General features: G+C 48.9%; 1 long non-coding RNA gene across 1 annotated transcript in view; it reads right to left on the minus strand.

The window, feature by feature from the left end:
- Nucleotides 1–7,025: 7,025 nt before the first annotated feature.
- LOC110342513 overlaps nucleotides 7,026–16,819 on the minus strand; it is a 30,159-nt gene continuing 20,365 nt past the window's right edge. The window contains exons 3-4 of the long non-coding RNA XR_002384618.2: nucleotides 12,632–12,891; nucleotides 7,026–10,692 (exon numbers count right to left, since the gene is read on the minus strand). This is a non-coding gene — a long non-coding RNA (uncharacterized LOC110342513). The remainder of the gene's footprint in view (nucleotides 10,693–12,631; nucleotides 12,892–16,819) is intronic.

Consider the following 16,819-nt stretch of genomic DNA (forward strand, 5'->3'; position numbering starts at 1 on the left):
AGCCCTGAAAGCCAGGTGGGTCCAGCCAAATATGGGTGTGACTGTAGTGAGTTAAATGTATACATTGTGTGGAGTTTATATTCGATCCTGACAAATGAATAGAAAGACTTGGCATGCCGATTGCTTCACAGAGTGAGAGGTTTATACTTAATGATTCTGTGTCATTGCAGAGCAAAAGCAGGGAAAGGACATCACACTCTTACCACACAGCAAAGTCCAAGTTGGCCTGTGACAAATCAGGTTCAGTCTGTGGATGTGTGTGTGCGTGGCTCTGCATGGTTTTCACCCACGGAGAGTTTTGGGCCTGCTTTGTTTCAGTTGGCATCCTTAAGACCCACAGACAGAATAGATCAAAATATGCATGTCTGGGTTCTCTTGGGTTATCAAAATGTCCGTCAGACCTGACCATGCTGTTCTCATTTTTAAAAAAAGATTTACTTTATTCTTTTAAGTGTGGGGGGCATGAAAGTGCACATATAAGTACAAATGTCTGAAGGTCTAGTTTCCCTAAAACTAAAGCCCAAGTTAAGAAAACACCTTCCCGGTCTCTGTTTTTCTTCTCCTTGTAAACTTGTACAGGTGCCGTGTCTCCGCTCGCGAGCTCAGGTCACTCTGTACACAGGTTACAGCAAAGCTTTGTACCCCAGTACACGGGAGGAATCAGAACAGGATACTAGTGTGGTGAGGCAACATGGAGACTCCAGAGACAGGTCTCCAGGTACCTGGAAGGGACTCATGTAGTCATTTGAAAGGATTGGAGTCATGTGGTATTTTGGATACACAATACGGACAATAGACAGGAAAAAAATAACAAACCGATAAGTAAAGGAGACCCGAACCTACCGTGTGGAACTTATAGTCTATAGGGGAAGGTGGACAAATCCCGCAGCTCTGGTTGTTGGTCAAGGGGAGAGGAGCACGCTGTTTTGCAAATGTGTGATCTGTCCTTATCTTGCAGACTCTCCCCTAGAGAGTGAAGTCTGGATGGTGGCTAAGTGCACCAGGCAAAGAGCAATGCGGGTAATGTTTTGGCATCTGCTGGCACGGGGCTCACGGCGACGTTAAAAAGATCCAAAATGAGCCCCCAAAGAGGAGCCTGTGGTGAGACAGGAGGACAGAAGGGATAGGGGAACCCAACTGAAAACTCAGTCACAACTTCAGTTTGTATCACAGGAGGGAAGCTGAGATGGGACAGATGCTGCTTGGAGCAAATGATGTCCAAGTGTCTCCCAAAGGAGATGAAGGAGCCAACCCACAGATTCTAAGTGTTCCAAAAGCCACAGAACCATAAGTAGATCAACAAACGCCAATATAGCTATACAGTCTGGTTCTCTTAAGCAGCAGAAACAGACATCCTACCTGGGGGTATCACCCAGAGGGTAGGGGGGCTTGGTGTGAGCAGGACCGTGGACTCCTCCCCCCGCCCAGCAACAGTAACAACACGGCGGAGCATTTGCTACCTCGTGGCACGAAGGCTGTACAGACGAGCTCAGAAGCAGGGTGTTAGCCGAAGGCAGCCAGTCACACAGAGGTGTGTTGTGTGCGATGCCAGCTGTATGACACTCTGAAAAAGACAACCCCAGAGGGAGACAGGTTAAACCAGTGGTTACCCAGGCGCCGGTGATAGGAACCGGACCTGAAAATGATGTGAAGGAAATTCCTCGAGTCTGGAACTCCCAGATGTCAGTGCGACAATAAAAGTCACACCGCCCAACAATATCATAAAAAAATACTTATAATCTCATTATCAGGAAGTAGTCACTGGTACTGGAAATATGATTCAGCAGCTAAGGGTACTGGTTGCTCCTCCAGAGGACCCTGGTTCTGTTCCCAGCACCAATATAGTGACTTTTACAGCATCTGTAACTCCAGTTCCAGGGGACCTGGTGCCCTCTTCCTACCTCCTTAGGCACTGCATAAATGTGGTGTATGGACACACAGACAGACACACAAACAGACAGAATAGCATACATAAAAATAAAATATCGCTGGTGTCTGTCTGCTTTAAATTTTGTCATTTGTGTGTGTCTTTGACTGCTGTGTTTTCTGGGATAAGAATGTAATTATTATAATTAGAGAAAAGATCTTCCAAATTTGGGTAGCAGGCCATATGGTAAATCTGTGTGCAGACCGGATTGGCCTGGATGCTGTGGCTTCTCTGCCCCTCTGAACAGCGCAACTGGAGAAGAAATGCCCAACCCCTCTGCTTGGCCAGACAGGATGAAGACCCTGGATCAGAAAAAAAAACAATGATGACCTTCCCATGACTTCACGGAAAGGTGACCTCTCCTGACCACACCGCCTGATGCTTTATGGACACCCGTGAATGGATGACGCCCACGAATGGACGACACTCTCGAATGGACACCTGCAAATGGCGTCCCACGCCCAGTCTCACCTGTTAGTCAGCAGAAGGAAAAGAAACCAAGAACTAAAGCCACTGATTAGCCAGGAATAGGTCAAAACCCCCAGCTCCACCTCTGCCACATGGAGCTGGAAGAAGCCTGTGAAACACCGTCCCCCCTCCCCCACTCTCCTCCATTGTATGGTGACTCCTCAATTACACAAGAAGCAAGGCATTTCGCGGCCCTCTGAGTCTCAGCACGTTTGTCCTCCGGGCATCTTTGAGCGCACGCTTCCGGGACGCTCCATCCGTCCAAACTGACTCCAGGGCTGACTTGGGGGCTTTTGTCTCCCCAATCCCTTGCTGGCCTTGTTTTAGCTGCTGTACCTGTACCATTCCTGCACAGAAAACCCAGTTTCACTGTGAGGGTTCCAAACCCCTTCTCCTCCCTCTCCGTCTCTTTCCTCCTCTCCCTTTTCATCCGGAAATAGTTCCGTATCAGAGTTGTCACCCTGCCAAGGGCTCGTTTGCTTTTCCCCCTTTAATCGTTATCCCAGGCTCATCCAAGTGGATCTCACAAAATTATTTTGAGTGCTGTGTGTGTGAAGTCTACCTTGGAAAGTGCGTTTTAGTTTGTGCCCTTTTTTCACCAACATCTGATGGCTCACATCTATATGGTCCTAACATCCAGGCATGTCTAGGACAATTGCCACCAAACAGAACTGTCAGGCTCCATGACAACCAAACTACATGGGGCCTGGACCTTAGTAGGGCTGGGCTGTGGAGAGCTGCGCCACACCACGCCTCAAAGATGGCGCAGGCTTCCGCATTCCACCATCCCGACGGTGAGTGCGCTCGGTAATAAACAACTCCTTATTTGGCCTGCTCCCATCCCGCCGGGGTCACGCCATCATCATCAGATTGCTTATGCATTCTGGTGAGCCTATGGCTTGCACACACGTGGCTGCTCAGGGTTGGCTGGCCTTGGCTATTTAGGGAGCAGGAGGGGTTTTTCCCGTGGCTGCCTCCACGCTGTCTCAAGGTTCCTGAATAAACCGCTGAAGAGAAGGATTCCTGAGTCGCGTCTTCCTTGCTGGTCGAGGTAGTCGTGACAGTTGGTGGCCCGTATGGGGAACGCTCGTACGAAGAAAGGAATTCAGAACTCACAGCGGTCAGGGGGTGCACCGGTAAGTCCCCAGGTAAGGCGGGGATCCGCGAAAAGAGCGGGGTTATTGTTCTCACCCGTAGAGAAGGGGAGAACGGTCAGTAGAGCCGCGTCAAAGCGGACGGGAAAGCAAAGCAGCAGAGCCGCATCAAAGCGGACGGGACAAAAGGGAAAGTAGTAGAGCCCCGTCAAAGCGGACGGAGTAAAAGTGAAACAGAGGGTATTATTTTTCTTGGCCCTTTGGGTGGTATTCAATTTTACTTTTGGGTTTTCTTTTCACTGTTTGTTGCAAGGATTGTACTAGGGCAGGTCAGTCAGGGAATCAACCTTGCTAAAAACATGGGTAATTCAACATCCCACCCAATTTTTTTGGCGCTCAATGAGTTGCTGCATTCAAAAAACCTTGAACTTAAGAAAAGTACTTTGGAAAGATTCCTGACGGAGTGTGACACTGTGGCACCCTGGTTTGCCGTATCTGGCAGCTTGACACTCTTGTCATGGAAGAAATTAGGCAAAGATTTAGATGCTGCTGCGGAGCACGGTGTCCTTGCTCCCGGGGTTCGGCCTGTTTGGACGTTAGTTCGCGGGTGTCTTACTGATCAAAAATGCATTAAAGCTATAAGGAACGGTCAGGCGGCCCTAGAACTTTTACAGGAGGAGAGGTCAGAGTCGGCTGCCTCAGTTGAGGCCGCCTCTCCCATAGGTCATACCCTGGATCTAAAAATAAAACCAAAACAGAAGAAAGAAGGGAATAGATTATACCCTGGCCTGTCAGACTTGGAGGATATTAATAGTTCTGCCGCCCCTACCTCCACCGAAGAGTCTGAGTCGGAAGAGGAGCGGGAGGCCCCCCATAAAGCACCTTTACAGTCCGCCCGAAGATTGCTTGCTAAATTACAGCTAGGAAGAAAGAAAGTTAGCCGACTTTACCCAAGGACTGACATAGTCCCTTCAGCTCCCCCTCCCTATCTGGAGGCTGCAGCTAATTCAGGAGGAGCTTGCTTCAACTCAGAAGTTTGGAGACAGGTCAGAACAGAGATGCCTCTGGCCTATCCGATCTTCCAGGACCCACAAGGGAACAGGTTTCATGAAATGCTGGATTTTAAAATCGTAAAATCCTTGGCCGAGTCAGTTAGAACCTACGGGGTCACAGCATCCTTTACAGTTGCTCAGTTAGAGACCCTACATAGATTTGCCATGACACCGGCTGATTGGCGGAATCTTGCAAAGGCATGCTTGTCACCCGGTCAATATCTAGATTGGAAGGCCTATCTCAATGAATTTGCAATTACTCAGAGTGCGGCTAATGCCGCGGCCGGAGGGCCCCAGGCTGTTTGGGATGCGGAAATGCTCCTAGGCATGGGTCAATAAGCCACTCAACAAAATGCTTATCCACCATTGGTGTATGACCAGATCAATCAGATCGCCATTAGGGCATGGAAGGCTCTCCCCAATAAAGGGGAAACAACTGGCAATTTGACAAAAATCTTACAAGGGCCTTCTGAACCTTTTTCTGACTTTGTGGCCAGGTTGGTGGAGGCCGCAGAAAAAATCTTCGGCGATACTGATACTGCCATGCCGCTAATAAAGCAACTTGTGTTTGAGCAATGTACCAAAGAATGCAGGGTGGCTATCACTCCACTTAGGCATAGGAGACTTGAGGAATGGATGAGGGCCTGCAGGGAAATAGGCGGCCCCCTGACTAATGAGGGGCTTGCGGCCGCCGCCATCAAATTAAGCAGGGGAGGCGGCCACCCCGGAACTTGCTTCCATTGTGGTAAAGCGGGGCATATGAAGCGTAATTGCCCACAGAGAGACCAGCCAAGGAATAAGGATGCTTTAAACTTTAAAGGTGCTCAACACACCATGCCAGGATTATGCCCAAAATGTAAAAAAGGGAGGCACTGGGCGAATGAGTGCAGGTCTGTTAGGGACATTAACGGTCATGTCATCCCATATATGTCAATGCCAAAAAACGGGAGACCGGGCCCCAAGCCTCAGGGCCCACAAATATATGGGGCCATGGAGAACTCAACAACAGAAAATCCCAATCTGAGGGAGACGAGCCTAGAACAGTGGCCGACCTTCCGGCACCCCAAAAACCTCGCAGGGCCACTGCAGGTGCCGAGGAACTGGACCTCTGTTCCGCCTCCGGACTCTTACTGACCCCTCAAATGGGGGTACAATTAATAGAATCAGACCTCCAAGGACCCTTGAACCCAGGCACAGTGGGTCTCCTCCTGGGAAGATCATCCACTATTTTAAAGGGTCTTAAGGTACATCCTGGGGTAATCAACCCTGACTATAATGGTACAATAAAGATAATGGTAGAGTCACCTAGAGGGGTAGTAGCTATCTCCCTGGGAGACAGGATTGCCCAGCTTCTGCTTCTGCCCAGCCTACATGAGCTGTTTCCAGCACGGTCTAATGAAAGAGGAAAGGAATGTTGTGGCTCTATAGGAACAGATCTGACCTTTTTGTCCTTGGAATTAAATCAAAGACCAGTCCTAACACTTAATGTGGATGGAAAAAGGATTCTTGGCCTGCTAGACACGGGAGCAGACAAAAGCATTATAGCAAAAAAGGACTGGCCATCGGGTTGGCCTATACAGGCCTCCTCTCAAACCTTACGGGGGCTAGGGTATGCTAAGGCTCCGGATGTGAGTGCTAGACACCTACAGTGGAAAGATGAGGAGGGTCATTCTGGAACTATGCAGCCCTATGTCCTGGATCTTCCCGTCTCCTTGTGGGGGAGGGACTTGCTCAATGATATGGGCTTTAAGCTAAGCAATAAATTTTCAGCTGCCTCTCAACAAATGATGAGGGACATGGGATGCCATCCAAGTTTCGGGCTAGGAAAATATTTACAAGGAAATAGGGGGCCTGTTCAAGCACACCAGAGACACCCGAGGCAAGGGTTGGGTTTTTCCTAGGGGCTGCTGAGGGAGGTATTCCCATTACATGGAAGACGGAGGAGCCTATATGGGTTCCTCAGTGGCCACTTTCCTCCGAGAAATTGAGTGCAGCAAAAACCTTAGTCGCTGAACAGCTTGCCTTGGGACACATAAGGCCGTCCCTGTCGCCATGGAATACGCCCATCTTTGTCATTAAAAAAAATCAGGAAAACGGCACCTCTTACAGGACTTGAGAGCCATAAATAGCCAAATGCAAGCAATGGGCCCTGTACAGCGAGGGCTGCCGTTACTTTCTGCCTTACCGGCGTCTTGGCATGTTATTGCAATAGATATAAAAGATTGTTTTTTCTCTATCCCTCTCCATACGGAGGATTGTAAACGATTTGCCTTTACTGTCCCATCTTTAAATCATGAAGAGCCCGATCAGAGATTTGAATGGGTTGTGTTGCCCCAGGGAATGGCCAATAGCCCCACTATGTGTCAGCTCTATGTAGGACAGACCATTGAGCCATTAAGAAGGGAATTCCCCATCCTAAGATGTTTTCATTATATGGATGATGTGCTGTTAGCTGCCAAGGAAGAAAAATTTTTAGAAAAGGCATTTATTAGATTAATGTTTTTATTGGAGAATAAGGGATTGCTTGTGGCTCCCGAACAGATTCAAAAAGGAAAAATGGTGAATTATTTGGGCACAAAGGTTATCGGAGATCATATTATTCCACAAAAATTCGAGTTAAGAAAAGATAATTTAAAAACCTTAAATGATTTTCAAAAGTTGCTAGGAGAAATAAAATGGATTAGGTGTTTTATTAAGTTCCCTAATTATGATTTAAAGTCCTTGAATGATCTCTTAAATGGAGATCCAGCCTTGGATTCCCCCAGACAGTTAACCCCTGAAGCAAGGCTCGCCCTACGTAGGGTGGAAGAGAGACTACAAGATGCCTTCCTACAAAGATGCAAGGAGGGACAACCCGTCTTTGTATGTATACTTCCCACATATTATCAGCCTACGGGCCTGCTTTGGCAGGATGGACCTTTATTGTGGATTTATCCAAGCATATCCCCTGCTAAATCTATTGAGTATTATCCCACCGTGGTGGCTAGATTGGCTCAAAATGGCATCCAACAATGCTTACAACATTTTGGCATAGCCCCAAAAGTGATCATTGTGCCCTACACCAATGATCAAATTTATGTCCTTTGCACCACTATTGATGATTGGGCCATTTTAAGGTGTGGGTTTAAAGGGGATATAGATAATCATTATCCAAAACATCCATTAATAGGATTTTTTAAGGAGCACCCGGTAGTCTTTCCAAAAATAACTTCCAATGCTCCAGTCCCAGGTGCCCCCAATGTGTTCACAGATGGCTCAAAAACAGGATGTGGTACCTATATGGTGGGCTCTTCGGAACCCGTTCAGATACAGTTTCAACCCGGCTCTCCCCAAGTAGTAGAACTAGAGATTGTTGTTAAGGTTTTTGAAAATTGTTCTTTTGCCTTTAATCTTCTTTCGGATTCTGCCTATGTGGTTAATGCTATAAAGGTACTGGAAGCTGCTGGCCCTATTAGGTCCAGCAGTCCGGTCTGCACCCTGTTTCAAAGGCTTCAAATTTTGATCTGGCATCGAAAGTGTTGTTTTTTCATACAGCATGTCAGAGCACATACGGGCCTCCCGGGCCCCATAAGTGAGGGCAATAATAAAGTTGATCAATGGACCAGAATGGAGTATATATTCCTTTGTTCCACCCTGGATAGAGCCAGAGATTTTCATAAAAATTTTCATGTAAATGCCAAAACCTTACAACAGAAGTTTCATCTCTCCTGGGCTGATGCACGACAAGTCATCTTGGATTGTACTCAATGTGCCGTCCATCATCATCTGCCCTGTCTCGGAGTAAATCCTAGAGGATTGCTCCCCTTAAAGGTTTGGCAAATGGATGTTACTCATGTTGCTGAATTTGGCAGTCTAAAATATGTCCATGTATCTGTTGATACCTGCTCTGGAATTATCCATGCCACCCCTCTATCAGGCGAAAAGGCTCGCAATGTTGTCACCCATTGCCTGGAGGCTTGGGCAGCCTGGGGAAAACCCAGGCAGCTGAAAACTGATAATGGGCCAGCTTATACAACTCAGTCCTTTGCCTCCTTTTGCAAACAAATGGAGGTTCAACTGCATCATGGATTGCCATATAACCCACAAGGTCAGGGCATAGTAGAACGTGTCCATTGCACTCTAAAAGAATGTCTAAATAAACAAAAAGGGGGAATAGGCTATGGCCGCACCCCAAAAGAGAGGCTTTCTCTCGCCCTCTTTACTATAAATTTTTTAAATTTGGATGCTCAAGGTCGCTCTGCAGCTGACAGGCATCAAGACCCCCATGGTCCAAGCAAAGGCTTGGTAAAATGGAAGGACATCTTGACAGGCACATGGCATGGGCCTGATCCCGTGCTGACTTGGGCACGAGGTTCTGTTTGTGTTTTTCCACAGGACCAACAAGACCCCGTGTGGGTTCCAGAACGACTGGTGAGGAAGGCGCAGACGCCGCTGGATCCAAATGATGCAAATGCCACTCAGGCCACTCACCCCATGCCTTCCAATGATAATGATGATAATGACAATGGAGGTGGCGGAGCCTCGCTGGGGGATTCTATCGACCTTTCCAATGCCGATGCTGGTCCGCCATAATGCGCAAGTTTTCCCTTGGTTGTTTACCACCTCAAGCAAGCTTAACCTGCCCTCCCTTCCTTTAGATACCCAGGCATCCCCTATAGGGGAAAACCGGACTTTTCCTGAAAAGGAAAGTTTGTGTTTTACATTTTGACCAACAGCTCCTGCATTAAGTTAGCCTGCCATACTGCAGGATGGTTTTTTGATAAAGATAAATATCAATCCGGACAGAGTCAAAGTTGTAATTCCACCACCTGCCAGATGCATCTTATCACAAATTACTCTACCAATGTGGCCTGGATTAATGGTTCATGGCCAGTAGTAGCAAAGAGGAGTAATGATACCCCTCCTACTCAACCAAGGTGGGCACCCCGATGCTGGGGCCACTTTGAGGGGGAGGCCTGGCCCTGGACAAGTGAATTGGACAAATGAAGATAAACTATTCACCTTTTCCCCAGATATGGTAGGGAAGAATAAGGGTCTTTTAAATATCCCAGTCTTTGTTTTACCAGCGTACAGTTTGAAAATTATATACATGCTGCTAATTTGTCTAAACTTTCCAGTTATCTTCTAGGTAATTGGTCAGGGGAATTTGAAAAGGAACTTGACCAACTGCGCACAGCCATAGTGACAGTGAACTCCACCCACGTCAATTCCAGCATCGCAGAAGGATTGTCCTCCTGGATCAGGGCCACCATGGAACACTTAAAGGAGTGGGCGGGGATAGGGTCCCTACTTGGCCTGATGGCCACAGCCTCCCTGGTATGCCTGTAGTGCTTCTGTAATGCTCAGTCTAATCAGCACCGTAATGCAATGATGGTCATGCAAGCGTTTGCTGCTATTGAAGAAGGTTAGTCCCCCTCAGCCTGGCTGGCTACCTTTAAAAACTAATTTTCTCCGGTCGGGGTGCAAGGCTAAGCACTGCACGAGGGTTTGCTTGTAAGCAGTTAAGCTACCCTCGGAAGACAAGCCCGATTGCATGAAGGTTGTACCCAAGATCCTTCCCCTGGGAAAACAGGTACAGGATGGGTCAGGGTCACCACAGGCGTAGAGTCTGTAGGTGTCCCCTGTACATTATCCCAGCTTTGCACACCAGAGATCGGGCCTCTATCTTCACCCACCTTTGTTATATAAAAACAAAAAGGGGGAACTGTGGAGAGCTGCGCCACACCGCGCCTCAAAGATGGTGCAGGCTTCCACATTCCACCATCCCGACGGTGAGTGCGCTCGGTAATAAACAACTCCTTATTTGGCCTGCTACCATCCCGCCGGGGTCACGCCATCATCATCAGATTGCTTATGCATTCTGGTGAGCCTATGGCTTGCACACACGTGGCTGCTCAGGGTTGGCTGGCCTCGGCTATTTAGGGAGCAGGAGGGGTTTTTCCCGTGGCTGCCTCCACGCTGTCTCAAGGTTCCTGAATAAACCGCTGATGAGAAGGATTCCTGAGTCGTGTCTTCCTTGCTGGTCGAGGTAGTCGTGACACTGGGCTTTAGGCGGTTTTGTGGTTCCAATGGGTAAAGTAGGAATGTCACCTGCACCATCCCTACTTCAGCCCAAACGTCTTTGTCAAGCCGATTTGGGATCCTTTCGACACTCACGTGCAAAAAAAAAAAAAAAAAAAAAAAGTCACTGTTTGCCATAAAAGTTAAAACCCATCTGAAAAGTGGTTCCATGCTAACATTTTTTCCATCTCACACCTGACTGCATCCCAGGCCCTGGAAGACTTTCCCCCACTCGCCACCACTGGAGCAGCTGCAAGAAGCCAGCAGAAGTACTCAGGGGGTTCGCACTGGAGATGAGATTGATTTTTTTCTAATACTAATAGTGGAAATAATAGTGCAGCAGGCTGTCGAGGCTGGCCTGGCATCTGCCACACTTGCTGCCTTCCATTCCCTGAATACAATCCCAGCCCTGTTCCGAGTCCCGCCAGCCATTTAAGAGTCATGAGGTCATCCCAGCTGCGACTGTAGCCTGGGAAGGAGTTGGCCTGGCCTGCCTCCCATCCCCCTCCAGATGGAAACGTCCTCTGCCAAAATTCAGATGCTGTGTGAGTGTGAGGTGTGTGTGTGTGTGAGAGAGAGAGAGAGAGACACAGAGAGAGAGAGAGACAGACAGAGACAGAGACAGACAGACAGACAGACAGTACACCAGAGACCCAGTGTTGATGGACGATGGAAGGGGAGAAACATCTTCCCAGCCAAAGCTAGTCATCAGGCGGCCTAGAATTCAGCATGTCACTTCGGTCCCCTCTTCCAGCAGGGCCAGGAGATATGAACCATTTTGACTCGGGATATAGGACACAGAAGGCCTCCAGCATGCCAGCCAGGTATTAAGCGTGGTTCCACTCAATAAACCCAGGAGGGCATGTGGGCAGTTTAACAACTGGGGGGCTACAGGTGTGGGGACCGGAAACAAGGCCCGAGTTGGGGGGCCCGGCCTCCTGCCTGGCCTGTGGCAGTGGAAAAAGTAACATGTGTGCCAGCCCCCCTGGCCCAGACAGCCTCCACGGACCCTGGTTTTACAACGGTCTGTGAGGCATTTCACCCAGGCACCTGGCAGAGTTTCTCCATTAGCGCTGCCTCAGGCGGATGGGAAGATGAGCCCCCTGGGCTTCCCCAGGACCTGAGCCTCCAGGCCCAAGTTCAGGTTCAGATGTTTGCAGGGCATCCTTCAGGCCAAGCTGGGATAGCACAGTGCTTGCTTTGATGAGGGGCCCTCACCTCACGGCCTGCTGGGTCTGCCTGGACCTTTTGACCACCCCAAGTTTCCTTTTTCCTTGGAGGGTTGTGAAGGTGAGAAATGTCAGTCCCTGCCAGCATTTGGCTGCCACAAAAGGGGGACAACGCGTTGCCACCAGCCACCGAGTGGCTCTGGTGACCTCATCTTCTGCTGAAGGAAGCTCTTAGAGCAGAAGTTCTCAACCTGTGGGTCGTGACCCATTCGGGGGGGGGTCACATATCAAATATCCTGTATATCAGATGTTTACGCTACAACTCCTAAGATTAGCAAAATGACAGTATGAATTAGCAGCGATGTGATTCTCTGGTTGGGGGGGGTCCCCGCAACGTGGGGAGCTGTGTTAAAGGGTCACAGTGTTAGGAAGGTTGAGAACCACTGCCTTAGAGACACTTGAGGGTCTACTGCACCCCATCTCTGCTCTCCCATCAGCGTCTTCCCCTGACCGTCAGCTCCTCTGACGTCCAACCATAGCACCACAGCACCACAGCACGCCGTCATATGCTTGTGAGCCTCGGAGAAACAGATTGGGCCTCCCAACGTGTCTGGGAATTCGCCCTGGGATATCTATGAAGCTGAAGGTTCTGACAAGGGAGGGTCTGGGGAATGAGCAGCAGGATCCTAGGCTGTGGACGCTGTGCCTCCAGTGTGTTTCGAACGTGCGATGTCTCCCACAGGCTTGTGTGTTTGAACACTCGGCCCCTTGATGGCTACACTGCTTGGGGGGAAGTTGTGGAACTCCTAGAGGAAGTAAACAGGACTTGAGATTACTTATTGTCTAGTTTTGTTTTTTTACCTGTGTGTGAATACCCGAGTGAGTTTATGTGGACTTCGCGCAGCCAGTACCCAATAGTGGCCAGAAGATGCGACTTCACGGTAGTTGTGATCTAACCCTGTGGGTACTGGAAACCGAGGCCCGGTCTGTGAAAGAAGCCAGTGCTTTCAGCTGCGCGGCCGTTTCTGCACCTCCTGTTCATGCTTTGCCTCCCGACAGCAGATGCACTGTGTCCATCTGGCCTGCTCCTCGGGTGGCATTGACAGAAGTGTCCTCTCCAGCTGAAAAAACCACAATAAAGCATCTCTTCTTGAAACTGCTCCCTGCTGGGTGTTTTTGCCACAGGAACGAGGAAAATAGCCAACGCAGCCCCTCCACCCGAACGCGTCTGCTCAAGCTTAGCACCGGTTGCGATGGTGTCAGGAGACTGGGACTTAGGGAAGCAATGAGGGACTAAGGACGGTGTCCCGAGGGACAGGGTTGGTACCCTTAAGGGAGGAACCGAGACATCTGCCTTGTCCCTCCGTTAGGACACAGCAAGAAGGCACTGTCTGTGGAGCAGGAAGTGGACCTCAGTTAGATCCTGTGGTCTTGGACTTCCTAGCCATGAGAAACATGCTGGTGTCATCCATGAGCCACCCAGTCCTGCCTGTCTCTGACACACACACACACACACACACACACACACACACACACACAGAGAGAGAGAGAGAGAGAGAGAGACAGAGAGAGAGACAGAGACAGAGAGAGACAGAGACAGAGACAGAGAGTTCTGTCTTCTGTCTTTCTCTCTCATACACACAGGCCTCTGATACACACACACCCACAGAGTCCTCTCTCTCTTTCACACACACATATGCACACACAAAGTTCTCTCTCTCTCTCCTCTGTCTCTCTCTCTCTCTCTCTCTCTCACACACACACACACACTGCTCTCTGTCTCATATTCTCACCATAGTCCTGTCTCTGGCGCACACACACACACACACACACACACACACACACACACACAGAGTCCTCTCTCTCATACACACACACAGTCTTCTCTTTCTCTCTCTCTCTCTCTCTCTCTCTCTCTCTCACACACACACACACACACACACACACACACACACACACTCCTGTCTCTTCCTCACACCATCCCCCGGCACTCCTTCTTCCTCACGAACATGGAATTCCATAGCTCTGCCTTACACGCCAATTCCCGCTGTCCTTTGGCAATGAGAAGAAAGGCCAACCGAGAAAGATGGCGAGAGGCTGGATATAAAGACAAGAGAAGACCATGAAGAGGGTGAAGGGTGCAGATGTTAGGAACCAACATGGTGCTGGTTGGTAGCACTTTGGAGGGAGGGCCAGAGAGAGCACAGGAGCCATGTCTCACTCCCCCACTTTGGTGAAACCACCCTCTTGTGGGTGCCCTTTACAGGGGTGGCGGTGGGGGGGACCCACTGTGTTGCTGCTTAGGGGATGTGACAAGGAGGAAACAGAAATTCGTGGGGGAATGGCTGAAACAGGCCTGGAGGCCATTTCTCTCATCTCTTTTACCCAAAGAAGTAACTTCAAAGTTGAGTAGCTTGTTTTAGTTACTTCTTTAAAAGCAGAAAGAAACTGTGCAGTGTGGACTCGAGAGATGGCCTAATAGTTAAGACCATAGATTGTTTCTGCGGGGCACCTGGGTTCCATTCCAAGCATCCACGCTGTAACTCTAGCTCCAAGGGATCTCACACTCTCTTCTGGCCTCTATGGACACCAGGCATGCTCATACACATGGATAAGCACTCATGCATAAAGAGTAAAAAGTAAATAAAGCTTTAAAAGTATTGTTGTGTCTTCATACATTCAGGCTTGTATCCCAGAGACAATAAAAAATAGATAGATAGATAGATAGATAGATAGATAGATAGATAGATAGATAGATAGATAGATCCTCCTCACTTCCCCCACAGAGCCACTAACAAACCAGGGAAGCCAACAGGAAGCAAGTACAAACAGTAGATTTCAAAACGCGGGGGTCACTAGGCGTGGTAGTGTATGCCTTCAGTCCCAGGGCACAAGAGGCAAAGGCAGGCAGATCCAGCCTCATAATAAATGCAAGGTGGTGTAGCATCCCCAACTGCAATCCTAGAAATCGGGATGGAAGGGCTGAGGATCTCCAGAGCAAGATGGCTAGCTGGGCTTGGTGAGTTCTGGGTTAAGATGAGAGACTCTGCCCAATGTATAAAGTAGGAGGAAAGTCATCAAGAAAGGCACCTGATGCTGCCCTCTGGTCTCCAAACACCTGCACAGGTATTCCTACACACTTGCACCCGCACACCCACCGGCCCACAGACGTGCGTGCATACAGGACACACGTGCACACGCAGGAAAAGACAACGTGGCCCCGAGTGTGTGTGGAAGTACGCTCGGAGGATAAAAAAGAGTTTCCTCCTATCATTTACCTTCAGTACTGTTCTGGAGACTCCTGTGTGTGCATTCAGAGAGGTTGACGCAAGTCACCAAAGCCCTGGCTTTCGTGTCGCAAACCAAAGAATGCAACGTGACATTTAGATGGAACATCCATTTTCTAAAAGTTTATGAACTGCTCTTTCATCCTCTGGAGCAGTGGTTCTCGCATCCCTGATGCTGCGACCCTTTGATACGGTTCCTTGTGTTGGGGTGACCCCCAACCACAAGGTCGTTTCCGTTGTTACTTCATAACTATAGTTCCGCTACTGCGTGAATCATAATGTCAGTATCTGATGTGTGATTTCCCCCCAAAATGGGTCATGACCCACATGTTGAGAACCACTGCTCTAGAAGGTGATTTTCAGGGCTCTATGTAATGAGCAGAAACTCAAGCTGGTTTTCCCAGGACGTGTATGCTGGCCCTTTATATGGAGGCAGACTTGAAGAAGGCTCCACCTGGCGTTCTCACAACTGGACCTACCTCTCTCTTCACTGTGGGTGTTGAGCCAGTATAAAAGCTGTTCTTTTTGCTGTTGTTGTTTGAAATGAACATGTGGTCTCTGCTGCATAAAGGGGGTTTTGCGCAGGTCCCGGGTGTGCACTGGGGGCAGCAGAGGCGGCTGGGTGCTCTGTCTGCACCCTGCTTCCATCAGATGGGGACCGCATCATTTTTGCCTTATTTAGACAGAGATGCGCTTTTTACTACGACACTGACCGTTTGTTAGCACAGAGAGAGAGACAGAGCGGCTCACAGTGTTGAGTCCCTTATCTAGCATTGTTTATGTTCCAAAAATAATTTAATTAGCTTAATAAACAAACGCATTCTCAGTCCATAAACAAAGAGAGCTCAGGAAAAGAGAATCTAATGTTCCACAGGGCAGAAAAGAAAAGTAGAGAAGTCACGTTATCCCCAGGTCCTCCTTCCCTTGTACTGTCTGTACAACTCCTAAAAGACAGACAAAACCCCAGCATGGAGAAGGGGGAACATTTTGGATAATCATTCTTGGGACTTTGCATCTCTCTTCCAACCATGTTGATTATTGACTGGACCTCTGAACGGTAAGAGAGACACCCAATTGAATGTTTTTTCAATTATACGAGTTACCACGGTCATGGTATCACTTACACAGCAACAGAAACCCTAACTAAGACACTCCCCGACTTGATTTTGGTCATGGTGTTTCATCGTAGAAGTAGAAACCCTAACTGCTCAGTTGGAAGCTCTGCTTCTGCCCGACTCCAACCCCATCCCAAACCCTGCCCCTCTCAGAAAGCTAGCTCCTCCCCTAGAGGACCACACCTACAGGGTCTTTAAACTGCCTTCCAGGGAGCAAGCACCTAGTTTTCCCCAGTCTCCTCTCCCTCATCTCATCTCTGGGGCAGGGGGCACAAAAGATCACCAGGGAATGCTTTGCCCAGTATGCCTTGTCTTTTATCTTTAACTCAGCTTGAGTTGGCTTTACCGCACCTGTGGAGAGGAGACTTATTAACAGGGTACAGAAACCTTTCACTAACTACAACAACCGCTGATGATGAGGTGCTTTTGGGCTGCTGGGGAATCCCTAAAGGACACGAAAAGTTATCAGGGGACCCGAGAGAAAGAGAAGACCACGGCAAAAGAGGCAGACTTGGGGAAGGACTGGAGACCTTGGTGCAGAGCAAGCCACTCGAGGTGTTGCATGGAGTGGCAGGACAGACTAAGGGCTCAATATTTCTTTTTCTGCAAGCTTGCCAGGATGTCTAAGGCTCATGGAACATCAAAGA

Source organism: Mesocricetus auratus, unplaced genomic scaffold (genome assembly GCF_017639785.1).
Source record: "Mesocricetus auratus isolate SY011 unplaced genomic scaffold, BCM_Maur_2.0 Super-Scaffold_100013, whole genome shotgun sequence".
In the NCBI taxonomy this organism is placed as follows: Eukaryota; Metazoa; Chordata; class Mammalia; order Rodentia; family Cricetidae; genus Mesocricetus; species Mesocricetus auratus.